The sequence below is a fragment of the Parus major genome, chromosome 2, assembly GCF_001522545.3.
Source record: "Parus major isolate Abel chromosome 2, Parus_major1.1, whole genome shotgun sequence".
Lineage (NCBI taxonomy): Eukaryota > Metazoa > Chordata > Aves > Passeriformes > Paridae > Parus > Parus major.
In genome coordinates, this window is record NC_031769.1 from 59098026 (window position 1) to 59118483 (window position 20458).

At 38.5% G+C, this 20458-nt stretch overlaps 1 long non-coding RNA gene across 8 annotated transcripts in view; it reads right to left on the minus strand.

Moving 5' to 3' along the window:
- The window catches only part of LOC117243895, a 253109-nt gene that overhangs the window by 25662 nt on the left and 206989 nt on the right, over positions 1 to 20458 (minus strand). For 4 of the 8 annotated variants that reach the window (XR_004495900.1, XR_004495903.1, XR_004495897.1 and 1 more), the window contains 2 exons: positions 19124 to 19869; positions 10228 to 10299 (listed from right to left, as the gene is read on the minus strand). The exons of 1 other annotated variant lie outside the window; for it this stretch is intronic. This is a non-coding gene — a long non-coding RNA (uncharacterized LOC117243895). Of the gene's footprint in view, positions 1 to 9496; positions 10077 to 10227; positions 10300 to 19123; positions 19870 to 20458 lie in introns of those variants that run through there. 3 more of the 8 variants (XR_004495901.1, XR_004495899.1, XR_004495902.1) reach the window with 3 other exon arrangements.

Genomic DNA, 20458 nt, shown 5'->3' on the forward strand with positions numbered 1-20458 from the left:
TCTCTTTCTCTCTTTCTTTCTTTCTATTTTATTTCTTTTTTTTCCTTCTTTCCCTCTTTCTTTCCCTCTTTCTTTCTTTCCCTCTTTCTCTCTATTGTTGTGTTGAAGATACAATGCCTGATTAGTGCAGGAAGAACTTATGTTGCATGCTGCTAAATCCACTGAAGCAAGAGCTTTCCAGTAGCGATGGCATAGTTATGTTATGATATAGTTATGTTTCTTATCTGCTGGCTGCTCCATTTCTGTGTATATAGCAACATATGAACTATTAAAAGCTCTGTAAGTTTTATTACATTAACATTGTCATGATATTTACACTCTGCATGAAAAGAGGGAGAACAGCAAATGTGGTAAGTGGCCATGAGTTAGGAGCAGAAATTCATCCCTGGTTAGGGAAAAGCCACTGTATTAACCATGTCTTGTAAGGACTGCGATAACCTGCGAGCCACCCCCTTCTCTTTATGAAGTCTGTCACAGATATTAGGGAGACAAATAATACTGGAGACTCTCATGGAGACTGGGCTGGGTTTAAAGCAGAATAAAACACTGCCCTGGTGGAAATAAATATTGGAATAAATCAAACCTGGTGTAAACATTATGTGTATGCCGACTGTATTTACTGACCATTCCAGCCACTCCCTGCTGGCTGAGGGCACCCCTGTAACGGCCTGACCCTGAGCATGCCAAACAAGCCTTGGCACAGGCCCAGCTTCACATGTCTACGTTTCTTGTCAGACTGAAATTCGTCATGCACTGGTATCAAGAGAATGAAGAGGACCTATGGAGCAGGGTTAGATGGCTGCAGTGCTCAGATACACAGATGAGGGCTCAGTTTACCCAGTCCCAAGTGGTGGTACTAGAATTCCTTAACACTGGCTGCAATGTGCTCACAATCCTGCTGCCAGTGGCTGCCCACAGTCCATACAAGGACCAGCCAAGCCCCATGGTTCCTCTTGTGAAAGACAGACAAGAAGTAACTAAGCAAGGTAACCACAAGGTCTCAAAAGGGTAGCCCCCACCTCATTACACTCTTGAAATGAAGGTGTGATCTTGTTGCTCTGTGTCATTTATATGTTGCAATAATTGGCTTGTGACATTTTCATTCTTTTTGGAAGCAGTTGGTCACAAGCCATGTGTTAAGTGGCCCCGTGACTATGACAGTAAGTGGCACCAAGTAGAAATTTTTATACAATCCACTTCAGAAAAAGAAGTCTCATTTTGTACCCAGACACATTAGCTCAAACAGTTCAGGAAAACAAATACCCTCATTTCATCACCAACTATAATTCCTAGATAAGTGAAAAAAATTCTCAAGAGTGACATAATGAGAAAGAAATTTTTAAAAAATAAGATTTCAAACCAAAGTCAAGAGCTATAGTCTAGATCTGCCAAAAGTTGTCTTCCACTTTTCTGCCCCAGTTCTAAAAGTTTACTTTGCAAACAAAAATATTTGTTGAAAGTGCCTTGTTTCAGTCAGTGGAATGCTTTTTAGTTTTTCACAGGCAGTTTTTACAGCGCCATTTATACCATTGACCTTGGCCTGAAAAAAAAAATACATACCATAGCCATCCAAGTAGGCTATAAACTCTGCTAACCAACTTTACAGCTTTTAAATCCTATTAGGCTCCCTTATACAGTTTAAAGCCCCTCTAAGGCATTTATCCCCATGAATATACTTGTGTAACACACTGAAGGTATAAGGATTTGTCTGGAAAAGAGTTTGGTTCTTCAGTCACCTTGCAAGTTCCTGACAAGTCAGGTCAGAAATTTGACATGCAAAGTAAAGTCAAAATTTCAGGATTCCTAAATAATAAATTTATCAGGATACTGTTTTCTCAGATCTGTTGATTGACAACACATAAACATCACCATATGATGTGTTCACAGAGATCCCTTACACCCTTTTCATTGGCAGGGAGATTATAAAACAGATGTATCACCTCAATTTACTATGATGAGATCTGCTTTTATATTGCATACCTAAAAAACCCTACTCAAGGTCTATTGTTCCACAAGCACATGCAGTAAGTCTGATCTTTAAACAAAAATCAGTTTGTAAAAAAAGCTAAATTCCACTGATTTTACTGGGGATGGGTGGGGAGAACAAAGGTTCCATGAAAGAAGTGACATGGTGCCTCAGTAAAGATCGTAAACTCAGCTTAATAAACTCTCTTAAGTTGTTGTATTTATTTTTCTTTTCAAGAGCTAATAACTTCAAAGCTAATATAAGAATAACCTAGTCCATCTCTGGATTCAGCAGTTCCAATGTGCATGTATGTACCCTAGTAAGTGCAAGTCCTGGTTTAATTCTTAACACATTGAGTTCTTACTTAGTTTTAACAATTGACAACTAAACTGTTTCTGATGGGAATACTTTTATACCAGACTGTGCTCTATTTTCTAAACATTCTGGTTCATTAAATTAATGTAAGTAACACAGCCATAAGTAGCAGAAAGGAACACATAATCATTAACAGCATAAATACAAGAGCATAAATTAAATATAGCCAGTTCTAAGATGTAAATAGCAAAATGATTATTCAAAGAGCTGAAAGCATAAGCTTTCTCTTATTGGTAACATTCTGTCATTATCAGAGGTACTGTTACTAGATTATATTGTGTGTTATGGAATTCATATGCATAGGCATATGTAATATTTCCCAAACAAGACAAATAGAATATGAGTTTGTAAACATCAACAACTCATAAAGATAAACTGGTGTATTAAATTCACACACCAATTAAACTAGAAGACTAGAAAACTTGATAACACAAGGTGTTGAAAAGAGAACTCTAAGTACCCAAGTCTTACAGCCAGTATTGTTGGGGGAAAGAACTGAGTTAGTTTTTCAGAGTTACCTGGAATAGATAATACAGACAAGTTACATTACAATGCATACTTTGGTATTTATACTCAGCTTGGAAACTTAGCTCAGGAAAAGTTAATGTGGAGTAGGGTCATCACAAAGCTTTTCCCAAGAGAAGCCACAGACCAAGGGGCAAAAAGTGTCCTGATCTGTCTGCATGAGTTTCCAAGAAGCTGGGACTTTCTTTAGAGCTCACTTTCTTGCACAGTTTCCACAAGCTTACTCTGAATAACTAGCATGTTTGTGACAAAAGGCTAAGCATTCAACACTTAAATTCGGTTTATTTACAAACACAATTATATAATACTGTTGATTCTTCTTCTTATTGTTATTATTTCACCATAAGAGTTTTTTTATTGTCTGTCTTTGAGTAAGAAGTATACTTGTTTTGCAGACCACTCTGCTGGAGGTGCACTGCCGTACCAGGCAACACACTGACAGAACATTATGCAAGGAATAACCAGATTCCACACTGAAACCGAAATTTTGGGCTACCAAAAAAATAATTAGCAAGAGTGGCAAGAGTCAGGTTGCTCTATCCCAATCCCAGGGAGAAGGAGCTCTATATGAGGAGTCTGAATGCTATAATGTATCCAGAAAAAAAGCATAGTAAGAGATAATGGCAAGAAACTTTGCTAAAGATATTGAAACTGCAAGGAAATCATATGACTTTGTAATGTAAAATGCAACTAAGAAATTGCCGTAAAAGACAAACGAGTTTGGTTGATAGATGTACTTCAGACAAAAGCTGTGGACTTAAATTAACACAGGAATTATTTTTTTTTAAATTCTCTGATATAGAAAAATCAGCCTTTTCAGGATGATTTTCTTTAGCTTAAAACACATGTAAAACAAAATGCAAAATTTTCTTCCTAATCTGTAGCTTTGATGAAAGATGAACTAGTGGGGCTGCTGCTGAGGTTGTATGCCTTTAAATCTTTGGTGCTGATGTAAAAGTATGCGCTCGCCAGTCTAATGTTTTCAATAATTGTCAGCACAGTGTCACTGGACTTATATACATCTGGATGAGAAAGTACTAAAACAGGAACTCTGCTTCTGCTTCTTAATCTGTTGTACTCGCATCAAAGCCAGACCCTATATAAACAGGAAACTGGAATGGGACTGATAATGTATCACCCACAAGTCTGAAGCTTTAAAGGAGACCGGCCAGACAAACAGAGCTACAGCCACTTTTGCATTTTCACTGATAAAATAGTCATTCCCCAGCAGATCATCATCCTTCATGATGGCAAGAACTATAAAGTTCTCTGTGACTGCCAAAGGTTAAATAGCTGTACCTAAAACCGAGTGTCAGCAACACTAAACCACACACAAGTTTTCAGCCACCTTGGAACATCAAAGGTGAAAGGGACCTCAAGTCCCATTCCTAAAGCGACTCAATTCCATCAACTTTGATTTTGATATCCATCATCCAACATAATGCATTTGTTTTTGAACATTTAATCTCTGGCCTGCTAGATCTCCAATAAGATTCCAAAACTGAGTGGCTGTAAACAACTAATTAGTGTAACCAAGAAATTAATTTTGTAAGCACTCATCTCTCACTTTTTTTTTTTTTTTTTTGAATTTGCTAATATGAACAGTTGCAAATTGTTTTCAGAAACAGCAAACACTTTAGTTGTGGCTTGAAAAAAGCCTACAGGAAAATACCATGAAAGAAAGAGCACAGTGCTCTCAATTTTAAACTATGTGTTATTTAGCCTACTGGACTGTCAGTAATGTGCACATGCCACAGCTATTTAAAGTGATCTTCCAGAGCACTGAGGAAATTCACTGGAAGGCACTAATGAAGATATCAGGGAGGTTTATTATAACAAGTAGGGCAAAGAGTGGAAAGGAGACTAAGTTCTGCAAACCCCATGCTGGGGACCTTCAGAGGCATAACACAACAGAGAAATCTCTGCTGGAACTCTAATTCTGAGGTCTTCTTTCTGGATCACAGGGTCTGGATTCCTAAGGACACCAACATCCAATCCAAAGTGGAGAGAAAAACAAAACAAAAATATCCGACAAAACAAAATAAGAAACTTTCCTTCTAAGATAAAGTTTATGGCACAAATAAATAATAATGTATAGGATACTCGCAAACAGCTCCAGCTGTAAGTTGTAGCACACAACTTACATCACAGACTGGAAAGCTAAAAAACTGAGGAAGGCAAGGGGTCCTCCAACCATCTCTACTCACCTCCAGTTATATCAGAACATTGATTTACCTTTTCCTTTCTTTTCATAGCAAGATATATTGGTCCAGCATTAATTCTAACTTTGTTGGATTTCCATGGGTTGTGCTGTCCAAAGGCTTTAGGGTGAGTCTTAATAACAAAAGACTAAATAATATCAAGATGTGTTCAGCTGTATGACAGAGGAGTCATAAACCCTATTTTGTGTCTTTCCTTAAGCACATACAAAATGTTTTCTCAGCATTTTACTTAAAGGTTTGTTATAACCACAATTATTTCAAAATGTGTGTAAAAACAAGTAGAAATTTATTCCTTAATCCTCTCAATAAATAAAAGAAGAAATAAGCTAAGCCTGGTAATAGAGAACAGAATGTGACAGAATGGAGTATTTGATTCAAAACTTATCTGAAGGCTTAAGAATGTTATATAAGTTTACTGCCTTATTTTCTCTTGCTGTGACACATATATCCTGCGTTTTCTCAGAGCACTGATGAATCACTTAAAAATATATTTTTATTAGGTACTTGGGCTCAGGTCAAATAACTGAATCTCCTCAAGGGACAGGACAGTATCTTGGAGATGTGGGCAACCATACGCTTTCTAATTGACTCATATATCCTTTGGGCTTGCTCCTAAAAGACTTTAATTCATTGTTCAATGGAAAATCCCTGTATGCTTCTTTTCACAATTTCTATAATATTCTCCAAAAGTAGCAGACTAAGTAAGTCTTTAGCTTGCTGCTTGTTGCCACTGTATTTCATCTCTTTTCTCTCATAATGTTAATGAACTCACAGCATGATGGAAAAGCCCAAAGCAATTTAACTGACCAAAACCTCTTACCTAGAGTAACAGGTTATCTGAGTGTAAAAGAAATCTTCTTCAGTCCTATAAATAAGAATATTTCTAGTGTTACATCCCATTGGTGTATCCTTTACTATTTCAAGAATCTGGAAGTGGAGATGGCTTTTAAAAGCATTGTCTTTTAGGACCAGAGCAGAAAGTGATTATCACTGTTAATAAAAGTTATGTCAATAATGCTCTATGAGCAGCAAGTGTTTCAAATATTGTTCTTTGGGTAAAAAAAACCAAAAACATACTTTTTCTTTAGCTGTTCTTGTACTTTTTTTGTTCATTATTACTGCTATTCAATAGCAATACATTTACACTGGTTTTGATCAAAATATCCCAATTCTGAGATTTTAACATACATTATATTTTGATTTGTAAAGGGTTATTGGCATGAATTACACTACAGAAGGCAGAATTCCTTCTTTTCAGTGTATCAAATATTATAAATCATCAACAGTTATGAAATTTTCCTCAAGGCTTCAGGTACTTTACTGCCAAGGCCTATCTCTCAGAAGTGTAATCAGCCCTTGGTTAGAGCCAGTGTCATCTCCTGCTTCATTTTCTCTTCTAGTGTGTTTTGTATATCTTCAGATAATTACAGAGGCCCTTAAACATCATTCAAATGAATAGGGATGGGGAGAGAAATATTGTTTGCAAGAAATGAATTTGAGGTTGCAGTAGGGTTTTTTTTGTGCGCACAAAGTACTGAAGAATACACCATTGGCATGTCAATTTTGGAAATACAAAATCTGTGTGAAGTATTTATGCTGTTCCACAGTAAAAATCATGTGCACACTGGGTATGTATAATTAATGAAAACAGAGTGTGCATTGTGAACAGCACAGGAACTGAGACACAAGCACAGAACAATTTACCAGAAAAAAATTGTAACCATGTTTTTGGCAAGTAAGCAAATTCATATTTTGATTTAAACCTTAGTTTATTACCAGCAGTAATTCACCTGCAAAAGTCTCAGTTTTGTGACTTTCCACTTACTCATGTAGCTCTAAAAGAAAAGACTCAGTTCTTCTGGTTAACACATTGGGCACAAAATTATTCATTAGACCATGAATCATAAAATAAGACAGATGCCTGGCTGAGCATCCAAGGATGGAGTTAAAGGTCTTCCCTTATTTATACACAAGTCAATGTGGAATGGTGCCATAGGCCTTATCTAGATGAAGATTTAAAAGTGAGCTGTTAACATGCCTTAGCTAAAACATATGTTAAAAGTCTTTTATAATTGTATATCTATACTTGGATGCACCTTAAGCTGATCAAAATGTAGCATGATGGGAAACTAATCTTAAGGGAAGAAGATGTACACCAGAGGATGCAAACCAGAATTCTAAAATGCATTAGTCAGAACTTGATAGCTGAGGTTTTGTTCTGTGTCCACCTCCAAGTGATTGACTAGAAAAAGCTATGCAAGAGAAAGTTAAGTACTGTTTATGCAAATGATCAGCTAGAAGCTCCAATTTTGCTTACATCAAAGTTAAAGCAACAAAGCATCACCCCATGTCGTGTCAACTTAAGGTAGAAGGCTCGCAGTTATCTGTAAATTAACCCTACCAAGAAAGAACAATAGAAGAAAAAAATCTGAATATGAAATTAAAGAACATTAAGCCAAGAAAACCAAAAAACCTCTATCCAAGTTTGATAACCTTTTAAAGAATGAAGTATGAAGCATTAAGAATGAAGTCCTTTGGCCCAGAAAACTGAACTATGCTCTTTGAAAGCCAAAAATAATTTTAAAATACCAAAACATCCCATATTAACCACATTTCACTTTTCTTTCCTAAAATCACAACAATGAGGTTATTTGGATAACAATGATCCATGCTCTATAAATTTCCTGTCCTATAGTGGTACAAAGATGGGTACTGTTTGCATAATTGTTAAGAAGTAATGTGCAACATGATGCAGTGTACACATCAGAGGGCAAAGCAGAGATATATCAGGGTATAATGTAAAACTGAACTAAAATGATTTGACAGGTGATGGCTTCATGTTCATTACCATTGTTTTCTGTAGAGAATTAGGTATCCAACCAACCAAAAAAAAAATTAAAATTTTATTAAGCACACATATCCATGCATTTGTATATGTACATGTATCAGTATATGTAGCAAAAAACAGGCTTTAAAAACAAGAAAAATGTTAGCAGTAGCAAGACCAATCCATCTATAAAATTGTGTCTGAATTTTCGCCTCCTATTGATGGAGTTGTGTTATTTACTTCAGCCTGCAAGTCTATTAAATGGGCTATCAGCTCTATTTCTAATGTATGCCCTTGGACTGAGACGCTCACTTACAGTGACTCAGGCAGGAGTGGGACAATTAAAAAGTGGAGTACTTCTGTCAAAGAGGCTTTTTGGTGACACATGAGTTGCAAAGAAATGCTAACACAGCAAACAAACAAGCACAAATAATTCCTCAGGCCTGGAATTGAAAAGGAAAGCAATGCCATTCTCCTGGTGGGAAGACACATTTATTATTTCAATATGGAATTTATTGTGGTTAATGGATGTAGACTAAGAGAAGAAAAATCAATACAGTCATGCATGTATTCCATTTGAGAAATGTGTATTCTACTCTAAGCAAGGGCAGAAAAGTGGGAATTTTTTTTCTGATAGTTTGAAAAACAGTAACAGATTATTATGAGTTTTACTCACGGAAATTAACTAATTAACTAGAGGATGTCATCAACCAGAATCAGGATGGGGAAACAAAAAGGAAGGCAACTTCCCTTCTGTAAATAACCTTTATTCATCTTTTATTCATTCATTTTGTAACACAACCTGCAGTCAGTACAAATTTACTAGCAGGATGCATTAAGGAAAAGCAAAAAACATTCTGTTTCCTCACCATTTCCCATACTTCACCTTTTCCCTATAAAGAATGAGATAATGAAAGCTCATATGGTTTATGACATTCCCCTTGCAAATTGAGAACAGTAAAAGTCTGCCCTTCTTTTTGGCTTATGAGTAGTGTAATTGTTTGGCAAAGGCCCTGATCAACAAATATTGTGTTTCTTCCAGGGGAACATCAATGCAACTAGTCTCTTTACTGTGTTCTTTGGAAGAATCAGAACAGGGGTAGAAAATGTCAGGAGGGAAACCTAAACCTAGGCCAGGCAGTAAAACTCCCCAGGGGAAAAATCATATTTATTAAGTTACTCTTCTTGCTCAGTAAAGGTTAGCAAGCATTTCAATGAATTTCCTCTTGGGTCAAATAAAGCTGGAAGGGGAGTGGATGTGATACCACATGACAGGCCTTGATTTTCAGATGGAAGCTACAGTAATATTTTGGACTCTCGGGCTCTGGATCTTGATTTACAATAATAAAACAACATCTCCATGATTATTTGTTTCAAACAAACTAAAAAAGTTATTTTACTTTATTTCTGGATGAATTCACACTGAAGTTTGTCCAATATTCCATCATTAGATGTGAATCTAGAGCAGGCTGACAATAACAACTGCCATGACAGCTGCAACTGTGGGGTTCTGCAGGACATTGCTTCTGTGTAACCCTTGAAAGAGCTAAAGCACCTACTTTTTTTTCTTTTTTTTTTTTTTTTTTTTCCAGCCTTAGAAAAGTACATTCCAGTGAGAGGTTAATTGTGCTCCTCTTAAGGAGAATAAATCCACTGCATTTACTGGGACATGCATTCTATAGATGATCTAGCATCTCATTAAGATGATTTTACCCCATACTGTTCTGGCACACAGGCTCTCACAAACAACATTTTCAATACTCTGCTCTTCAGATCTCATCACAATCCTAAACTAGGTCACCTGGAATGATGGTGTGGCACAGAAACAAATAGATCAGACCAAACTTCTCCCTTTTTAAGTACCTGATATTAACAGGTATCTTCCCTGCAAAGGAAAATTTAAGAACCACAACAACAACAACGTTTTCAATAGCCATTTACCAGTAGCTGGCTTCTCAAAACAAGCTCAAGTTGACAATGAGTGACAGTGACTGCCAGTCTAGGCTGTTTGATAGGTTTGCATCACCAAGCTCTCATTTCTAGGAGACCAGGGCACAGATTTCCACCTCGGGGGGATAAGGAGCTGTGGCTGGAATGGCTCTGGCACATGAACAATCTCTACTGGAGACAGGGAAGCTCCAGGTCAGGGCTGAGGTCACTTCTGTTGAGGCAGAGAGCAGCAAGACCTATTCTTAGCACACATGAGCTGACATTTGGTAAAACAGTGACAAGGACAAGGGAGTATGTGAATACTTTGCCAAGAGGCCAAGAACCACGTCACCCTGCTAACTCATATTACAGCTACAGCTTACCTCATGTTAGTTACTGCACGTCAGCCAAGGTGTAGGAAAAAATACATCCATTGTCCAGGGAAGACAAGGCAGCTGAAAATTAATGAAAAAATGGACTTGCTGTGACATTGGCCATATTTAATTATTTTTATGAATAAACAGCCTAACATTTCAAGGGACACCAAACTAATAGTAATGTTGAACTTATCATCAGTCCATAAGAATGCAGATGCTTAACAGCTGGCATCTTGGAAAAAAAAAATGTGGTTTGGTATTGTTTTGGTATTTTTCTTTCTAAAACATGTCTAAAAAATTGCTTTAAATGGACAGCTGTTATCACCAATGGTATTTGTTTATTCTATCTCTTGCTACGCAGGCAAACCTTCAGGGAGGGGGAGAGGGACAGGAAGAAAAAGATAAAGAAAGAACAAATAGAAGCAAAGTAAGCAATAAAATATTGAACAAGGACTACTACAGAAAATTGCCAAATATGAAATTAAATTAGTGCCAGGCACTGTTTGAATCATTAACACAGCTTAAATTTCAAGCTAGGTTCTGAAGCAAGGCCCCTGAATGAAAAAAGCAATCAATTTGAATTCCTTGGCCTCCACCTGTTGTAAATAGTTGCAAAACACACGCCAACTTCATTACACCTATAGCTTCTGCTGACTTCAGAAGTGCAAGAAGTCTCATTATTGCAGAAGGTAAGACAGAATTATGACTCTGGGTTTGACATAGTGGAGTGCCTCATTACACACTGTCACAGACATCACAGGATGCACCAGAGATTTCTTCGTCAAGGAGAAATAATGAGCTGTCCTGGCTCCACAGTCTTTTACAGCCTCCCAGATGTTTGCATTTATTTATTTATTTATTTATTTATTGAATTTAAAACACCCTCAAACCTGTATCAACTATGTAATGAAAAATAAACCTTTATCAGCATAAACCTGATAAAGATCAAAATACTGAGATTTGCTGACAAGGCACCATAATGGAAATAATCTGTTTATTCAGCATTCTGTTTCAATAATATGGGATGCATTCAGATTCCTTCCACAATTCCCCCCTCATTAACATCCTGTCCAGTTTGCTGCAGGCCATGACGTAGACTCTGATAATAGTTTTGGCATATGTTTCCTAAGGAAAGGCCCAGCCACCCTTCTCTTGAGAGGATGTCGATTGTGTTAATGCTGAAGGTGCATATGCACCATCTCCTGCTGGGCCCAAGCCCCAGCACACACATGACCTGTCACTGTCACTTAATGCTAACCACTGGAAATCATACACAGATACCACGGATGTGTGTGAGTTTTCAGGCATGCACTCAAAGCACACAGAAGAGCTGACTGTATCTTATGGTGAAAAGAAATCACTATCACCCCCTGAAATCTTACAGGAAGGGCAAAAAATACCTCATGGAAAAGGCAAGTTCTTTCAGTTTTTTCATCCCAGAGCCTCATGTATAACAGCCAGTGATATAAGGCTGCTTATTCAATTTTTTTTCCCTCTGAGTTATATGCAGAAGTACCATGTGTGTAATTTTAATACAAAACCATAACAAAGTCTTCACAGTGATAAGACAAAATGAGTTTCCAAACAAATGAGATGCATCAGTTGGAGTGCTGATCCTCAATAAACACAACCAGAGATAAGTAGTCAAACACTCCTCTTTGGCCTCTTCTTCATCAGCAAATTAAACAGCTCCAAGAAGCAAACCCAGACAGTAGACTTTAATTGTCTCTGCAGTTCAGTTATTAGACAAGTTCTTGGCACGGGTTTGGCAGATTCCCCAGCACCACAGGGGAAAAACACAGCCCGGAGATAAATCCTGTAAGATTGGATGTGGTCACCTTCTGTTGGAGGGTAAGAGCTGTATGATTTCATCATGGGCTGTCCGTATCCTCAGTGCCAGAGGATACTCCCAGGCAAGTTTAACTCAGTTTAGACACAGTTTTCCTGTCCACTGCCAAAGCAGAGCTTTGGCTTAATACAGGTACAAAATCTCTCTCAACATAGAACAACATCACAGTATCATTGTTTCAGACTAGAATTTCATTACTTTCCTTATCTGGTGAAACAAACTATGTCAGGGTTCCTTTCACACAATTCTGTGGAGAACATTTAATGAGACAACATGTAGAACAGCAAGAATTTGCCACATCAAATGTAATCCTTACCCAGCATTCTCAAAAGATGAAGTAATAACAGCAAAACTGACCCTGTACATAACATCTAGAGGAACAGAAAGATGTCAAAAGTAAAATACCAAGCCTTCTCTTTTAGACAAGCATATAAACATGCATGCAACTCACAATATCATAGAAACTTCTGAGCTGTTGCATGTTAGGAGCACGCTGTCTATGTAGGGACAGGTAATGCACTTCTATAGGGCCTAAAACCCTGAGAAAAAGGGAGAAAATTGCTAAGGTCCTAAAGCAGAGTCCAGAGGATGGAGTTCCCAGCTGCTTCCAATGGGATTTGTGGAACCTATTCACCCATGCTGCACATTCTCCCTAAAACCTGTAAGAAGCTAGTTTTACTCTGCAACAGTATCTACCATTCACTGCTGAACCAGAAGACACAGTAATATGCAGACAAAAATTACTGAAAGTCAACAAAGAGCCACCTAAGCTTTATATTCTAGATACGAGGAAAAGGAGGGGGAAATGGAAAGCAATTTCTCAGCATTTCACATTTTTCCAAGCCAAGAAAAACCCAGCACAAATTCTCACAGAAATTCAGCTTTCACTTGTCCATGCCTGTGTCCCCTCAAAACTGAAACTCTGAATTCTCATCTCCAACAAATAGAAGAATATCTTTTGGTCAAAAAAAAGGTAACTTGACTGCCCCCTTCACAAATTCTTCCTTAAGGGTTATATATCTTCACATTCTCTCATTAAAGCAACTAAATAATTCAATAGGGCACCAGATTCTAGTAAGGGTGCCAATATTAATATAACATCCTAATCTACACTCCTAACTTGTGTTTACAGTGATTTAATGTAGCATCAATACTAAACACAGCCAAAGCACAAATACTCTCACTGTTGTTCCTTTCTTCAGTCAGTCACCCCCCTTTCTCACCACGCCCTTCACAAGGCAGGTGAATGTGTACTGCAAAACTTATTTTGAACGAGACAGGGCAAGAGCTATAATCTGGTACAAAACCCTCCTAGAAAAACAAGCAGGATGGGCATTTTTTTCCTCGTACTATCCATCTCAAGATTGCAGGGTTCTGAGGGCTTTTCATTTTGGTTTGTTTTTCCTAAAGTCCTATTTCATATAATCCCGTGTTCGACAACACCCTTGTGAACTGTTGACTTTTCTTAAAATGGCCATAGATTATCCCCAAAAGTGAAGCCCTTTTCAAGGAAAATGGTTGTTCCCTCATATCTATAATTTAGAAAGGAAATATGAGAACACAGACAGGAAGGGAAGTATGGGAAGCTACAAAAGCAAAAATGTGTAAACTAAAAGTAGAGATTATATATATAAATTCTAGACCAAAGGAAAACTCCTTATTTCAAAATATGTCTCTCACAGAAGTAAGCATATTTTATTGGACAATATTCACCTGCTGCTTTCAATACTGGACTCTAAGGAACTATAACTAGGAAATGTATTTTAGATACAATGCCATATATATACACAGAAACCAACAAGGTGAAATACTGAAGTGAGTTAAATGCAAAGCATGGTAAAGAGCTGACCTCCTTTCCCCTTCATGCATGTTGCAGCATCTCTGAAGTGATACAGAAAATTCAGTGTCAAAAGCCAGCCATGAGAAATGTCACTCATTGATGCTTGTTTTGGTTACATTTTCCATCACCAAGCAGACAGGAAATGTTCTCGGGCTCAGAAAAAGGCAAACAGAAGCCAGAGTTAAAAGTAGACTCCTTTTTCCCTTCCCCTGCTGCACACTATTAATCTGAAAGTCCGGAAGCCATATGGGGATCGAGTTATTATCCAGCTACTTATTGCCTTCAGGTAGCTCCAAATTAAAAAGAAAGATTGTCAGCAGATGTACCCATCTACTCTGCCCCTTTTTCATATGTCTACAGCATTATTACATTTACACCTACCTGCATGCTGTAGCCAAAGGTGTGACAGTACTTCACAATCCAACCTTTTTTATTCTCCTTCCCTTAGGAACTCTGAGGTCAATAGTCGAGTTAAAAAAATCACACTGTGCTTCAACACCACATTTTTCATTTTTTTTTTGTTAAAGGGATGGTCCAGAGATTTATTTTCTTGAGCTGCTGCACCTGGAATGCAGCAATTCTAGCACAGATATCTCCCCAAGAGTTCTGTCATCTCCCACATCAGCTGTCTTTGCTGCAAGTACTGCAGTACCATGTCTCTGTTCTTTTGTCATCAAATGCATTTTCATTTCTATAGGTCATAATGTCCTACTAATCTTAAAAGAATTTTCAAAGGAAGCAGCTACCAAAATGAAACAACTGAAAAAATTAACAGCTCCTCCAGAAGTTGAATTATACCTAACCCAGTATATTTTTTTTCACATGTAAGACTGTAGATGGAATTACTGGTCAGGGAGCAGATTGTCACTAGCAGTAAACTGGCTATTTCAACAATCCAGGTACATAGAGCAAACATAAATAATAATTATCAACACCCTCTTTCATTTTGTTTTTTATTTATGGATATCTGGACAATAAGAAAAAAACTGCTTTTGTTTGCAGAAAGGTTTTCCTATCAGATACATGCAAAGAAAATCACCACAGATCTCTTCAAACATTACATATTCAAAAAATATGTAATGTTTTACATATATTAAATATGTTAAATCCACAATATCTCAAAGACACAACATAATTGAAGGTGTGAACTTGGTCTACTCTAACACTCATTGGCAGCTCATACTGGTGAACTGCCAGATGATCAGAGGGCTGGAACAACTCTCCTACGAGGAAAGGCTGAGAGTTGGGGTTGTCCAGCCCAGAGAAGAGATCTTTTTGCAGCCTTCCAATACCTTAATGGGGCTTATAAAAAGAAGGGAGAGGGACTTTATGTATAGGCAGACAGTGACAGGACAGAGGACAATGATTTCAAACTGAAAGAGGGCAGGTTTAATTAGTTATTAGGAAGAAATTATTTGCTGTGAGGGCGGTGAGGCACTGGTACAGGTTGCCCAGAGAAGCTGTTGATGGCTACGGAAGTGTTCAAGGAGAGGTTGGATGAGGCCCTGAGCAACCTGGTTTAGCGAAAGTTGGATTGGGACTAGGTGATCTTTAAGGTCCTTTCCAACCCTAACCATTCTATGATTCCATTTCATATCCACTTTACAACATGAAAAAGTTGCGTGTACATCTATAGGTGTAGCATCTCAAACTCATTAACTCATTTACCTGTGAAAATATTTATATAATCATAATAATAATTAATTATAATTAATATAATATTTTCCATATTTACCACATGGTAAACCATAGGTTTACCTATGTCTTTATAACCTTGTGAGCTAATTTGCAAGAGGAGTAACATGTAAAAGAGCAACTACTCAGCATACATCCAGAACACTAACTTCAGGACACCTGAGTGTAAGCTTTTCTCTGTTCACTCATATAAACATAGACATTCATCACCAGTAACTGGTGATCATTTAGAAGCATGGTCAAAATTACAGAATTTTTTATGCTATATATGTATTTGAATTATTTGATATTTTCTTAATGCAAATAATGAGAATTCTTTTCTGACTTCTATTTTTTTTCTAACAGTACCTTGGTGGAAAGACTTCAAAATGTTGGTTTGCTTCTAGCACAGAAACAAAATTCTTTGTGCAGAAAGAAATAAATGTAGTAAAGATTGTATCAGTTGTTCATTTCACAATGCAACCAGAACTATGCTACAGGGAAGTGAAGCTGAAGGTTAAATTTGGGAATGCAGCAGGAGAACCTTTCAGCTGCAAATATTGAGGCAGCTTCCTCTTGAACACAAACTAGAGATGGCTTCATAAATGCTAAATTATTTTTAACCATGTGAGAAACAAATACAAAAAAGTCAGTATTATTTCCAAGATGGATCAGTTGCTCTTATTCTTTCAAATCTACTTTGAAACACTCTCTTCTAGGCTCAATTATTCAGTCCCAAATGTTGAAGCATCCTTAAAAATTACTCGGTGCAAATGAAGAATGTCTTTGTTCTCCATCAGCAGCGTCCTCACACTAATAACAGCTCTGAATGGATCTGGAAAGCACTATCCAAGCTGACATGCACTTTACAGTAACACAGGCTTAGTTTATGCTAGCATTACATGAAATTATTCCAGGGCCCAGGAATGCACATATGCACTCAGGTTTCCCCACACATGTGTGAATGCATTCAGATACCTTTATTCCGAAATCCTCTTAGAGGACTTCAACAATTCATTTAAAAGGCTTGTCGAGATTTTCTGGTTTTCAGTACACTTCAGTCTCCATAGTGGTTATAATAGGCCCCAAAGCACACAGCTATGCTTGTAGCACTGCTAAGTCCCACTCACCAACTGCATGCTTTTTATCCTAACATGAAGTCAAAAGAACAGGCATCTAGATTTTGCACCTGCGTTGGAAATTTTCAAGAAAATTTCCAAACATAGTTTAATGCTAACAAGACAAAAATATATACCTATCTATATGCATGTTAATATTGTGCCACCAGAATGTGTTTCTACTATTTTATTTAAAACTCATAAAATTAAAATCTTTCTGCTATACTTATTGTCTTGGAATAACTTTTCCTTTATAAACTGTCATTGTCATTAAAATTAAATTAAACATTTACAACATGTTTTTAAAGACAAGAGGAAACAATTTGTTTGTGCACACACTTTCATAGCAGGCACTCCTCAAAGAAAAATTGGAAAAGAAAAGGCAGTATGATTCCATTTCTTCATATCATTATTTACTAATTAATAAAGTGCTCTCTCTGGATTCAAATACAGATTTATGCAGTCATTTTTCTCTTTAGATAAGAAGTACTACTGCAGTATAAATTCAGTGCTTTTACACAAAGGTAAAGACAGGACGCAATTTGTGCCACGATGTGAAATGCGACTACTAACAAACAGCATTATCATGTACAGTTTCAGCAAATGCTAACACTCTTGGATCTTAGGTGCGCATCAGCATTCCAAATCACAGAATCATAAAACAGCTGTGATTGTAAGGGTCCCTAAAGGTCATCCAGTTCCAACACCCCTGCCATGGGAAAGGACACCTTCCACTAGACCAGGTCACTCAAACAGCCATTCAACATGAATGTTGACAGAGCAGAAGCAACTACCAGTTCTCCGGCCAGCTTGTCCCAATGTCTCATTATCCTCATAAAAAAATTCTTCCTTAATATCTACTCTAAACCCGCCCTCCATCAGCTGAAAGCCATTTACTCCTATCCAACCACTACAGGCCCTTGTACAAAGTCCCTCTTCAGCTGTCTCGTAGACTCTCATTAGGTACAAGAAGGCTTCTCCAAGTTCTCCCCAGAGCCTTCTCCAGGCTTAACAACCCCAACAGTCTCAGACTGTATTCACAGGTGTTCCACCCCTCTGATCATATTTGTGTCCCACCTCTGCACTAGCTCCAACAGGTCTGTATCATTCTTATACTGGCGACCCCAGAGCTGGATGCAGCGCTCTAGGTGGGGTCTCACCAGAGCAGAGTAGAGGGGCAGAATCCCCTCCTTTAATGTGGTGTCCACACTCCTACAGACGCAACAAGAACTGACTTTCTGGGCTGCATGCACACATTGCCAGGTCATGCTGAGCTTCCTGTCAATCAACACTCCCAAGTCCTTTTCCTCAGGACTGCTTTCTATCCATTCTTCGAGCACTTGGCCTGTGTCTGGGACTGCCCCAGTCCAGGTGCAGGACCTTACACTTAGCTTTGTTAAAACTTTGAGGTTAGCAAAGGCCCACCTCTTAAGCTGGTCAAGGCCCCTCTGAATGGCATCCCTTCCCTCCAGTGTGTTGACTGCACTGTACATTTTGGTGTTGTCGGCAAACTTGCTGATGGTGCACGGATCCCACTGTCCATGTCACAGACAAAGATGTTACACAGTGCTGGCCCCAGTACTGACTCCTGAGGAACACCACCCATCATTGTCCTCTGCTTGGACATCAAGACATTGATTGCAACACTTTGAGTGAAACCGTCCAGCAACTTTGTTATTGACCAAGTGATCCGTCTGTCAGATCGGTGCCTCCCGAATTCAGGGGATGCTATGTGGTATCGTGAAATGCTTTGCACAAGTCCAGATAGCAGTGATATCAGTTGCTCTTCCCTTATCCACCAGCATGTCACAAAAGGCCACCAAATTTGTCTGGCATGATTTGCCCTTAGCCAAGCCATGCTGGCTGCTATAAATCACCTCTTTGTTTTCCACATGACTTAGCAGTTTCCAGGAAGATCTTTCCCACCATCTTGACAGACACTGAGGTGAGACTGACTGTCCTGCAGTTCCTCAGGCCTTCCTTTTTTCCCTTTTGTTTCTCCTTTTCCAGCTAGTGACAACTTCCCTGGACTGCCATGACTTTTCAAATATGATGACCATTTGTAGCCATTTGTTTGCAAATTTGAAAACTTTTCAGGCCCTTTGAAACCCCTTCCTTATCTCTTGTTGAAGTTGCTCTAGTCCTATACTTTGAAATGAATGGACTGTAAAACAGATAACTGGGCGTGGGAGGTGATGAGAATGAGCAGATATTGGGTGCAGAAGGTGACTGATGATCTGAAGCAGTGATCATCCTGTTGCACATCCGGACCCACGAGGTCCTGTAGTTCAACTAGATGTGTCAGAGACACTACCATATTCTCTTCCTAAAGTATGTATTTGCTACAGCATTAAGGTTGAGAAAACCAAAGATATCGAAGAGTCATTGCTGGACAGGACCTCTCAAGGTAATCTTACTCACCCCACTACTCCAGTGACCCATAATTCAGTGATTCTGAGTTGGTCCTTGGGTAGTCCTAGGTCCTCCTCCCAGCAAAACTCTTCTGTTGAGGATATGTTGCCTTTCGTACCTTCCTGCCTGCTGCAACACAGCCTCTGCACCACGGGATTAGATGAGCTGCTTGAATTCCCTGAGCTTCACAAGGGGAGGGGAAGCTGTCCAGAAATGGTTGGCTCTTGGTTCTCTCAGAGGAAAGGGGGAGGGGGAGTAAAAACCCCACTGATCAGTCAATTGTTTATTTTTATTGGCAGTATGCAATATTCCTATAAATCTGCCATCTTCAGGACAAGTCAATTGCCTGAAGAGCTAAAATCCACTCTCAGGTCGCAAACAAGGCTGAGACATCTAGGCAATATCAGAGGCACAATTACCTGCGGAGATGAAGCAGCCAGAAAGAGGATGATAAGTACCAACAATTTGCCTATATAACAACAGGGGACGGAGGGCCATATATCTTCAGCAAAATAGCATCTCACTTCTTCCAAGAAATTGAACTATAATCTCAGCTGACAAAATACAAACTTCAGAGTATTATTTTAGCATGAAGAATAATCTTACTGCCAGCTTTGCTTCTGTGCTGTGTCTGCCTCGGTTTCCAGTTGCTCCAGTTGGCAGCTCAGAGATGCTCAGGCAGAAGCTGTTTAGCAAGGACTGGAAAAATTCCTGTGATAAACCAGTGTGAAGTATAGGTCTGTGTTCATTGCCTCCTGTGGAAGTAACAGAATTAATTATTTAGCTGCTCATGGCCTTTGAACCTTAAGGGTTATGATCTGAACAAGAATACACCCTGTCCCTGAAGTTCACTGAAGTACAGATGCTGAAGCTATGAGGCTAATGCCCTTCCATAAAGGCAATCAAAACACCCTGATGGCACCTGGTGAACATTAAAGGCAGCTTTGGTTTCAAAGTCAGAAGCCCTTGAGAAAAACAGAGGTCACATTTGTCAGGTCACTCTTTGCTCTCCAAACACTGCTTTCCTCCTTTCTTTATGTTTTCATTAACACTATCAAGCCTGACAAATATTTTCCTTTTTTTTTTCTTTTCCCCTCTCTCCTTGTTTCCCTTGATTTCTTCCACCATCTGTACCAGCCTGTTCTACCCCTTACCCTGTGAAAACTTGATTAAGAGAGTGACCTCTTTTGTATGGTAAAGTAGCAAACCAGAGCTGGTAAAGCTAAGCACATCTCTTTCGTAATCATCACATGGTTGCTCTCCTATGCATCAGCCTGTTAGACAACATCCATGCAATCTAAGCGTGGAAAGCAATTCCTTTACCTTAAAGCAGAACTACTACCC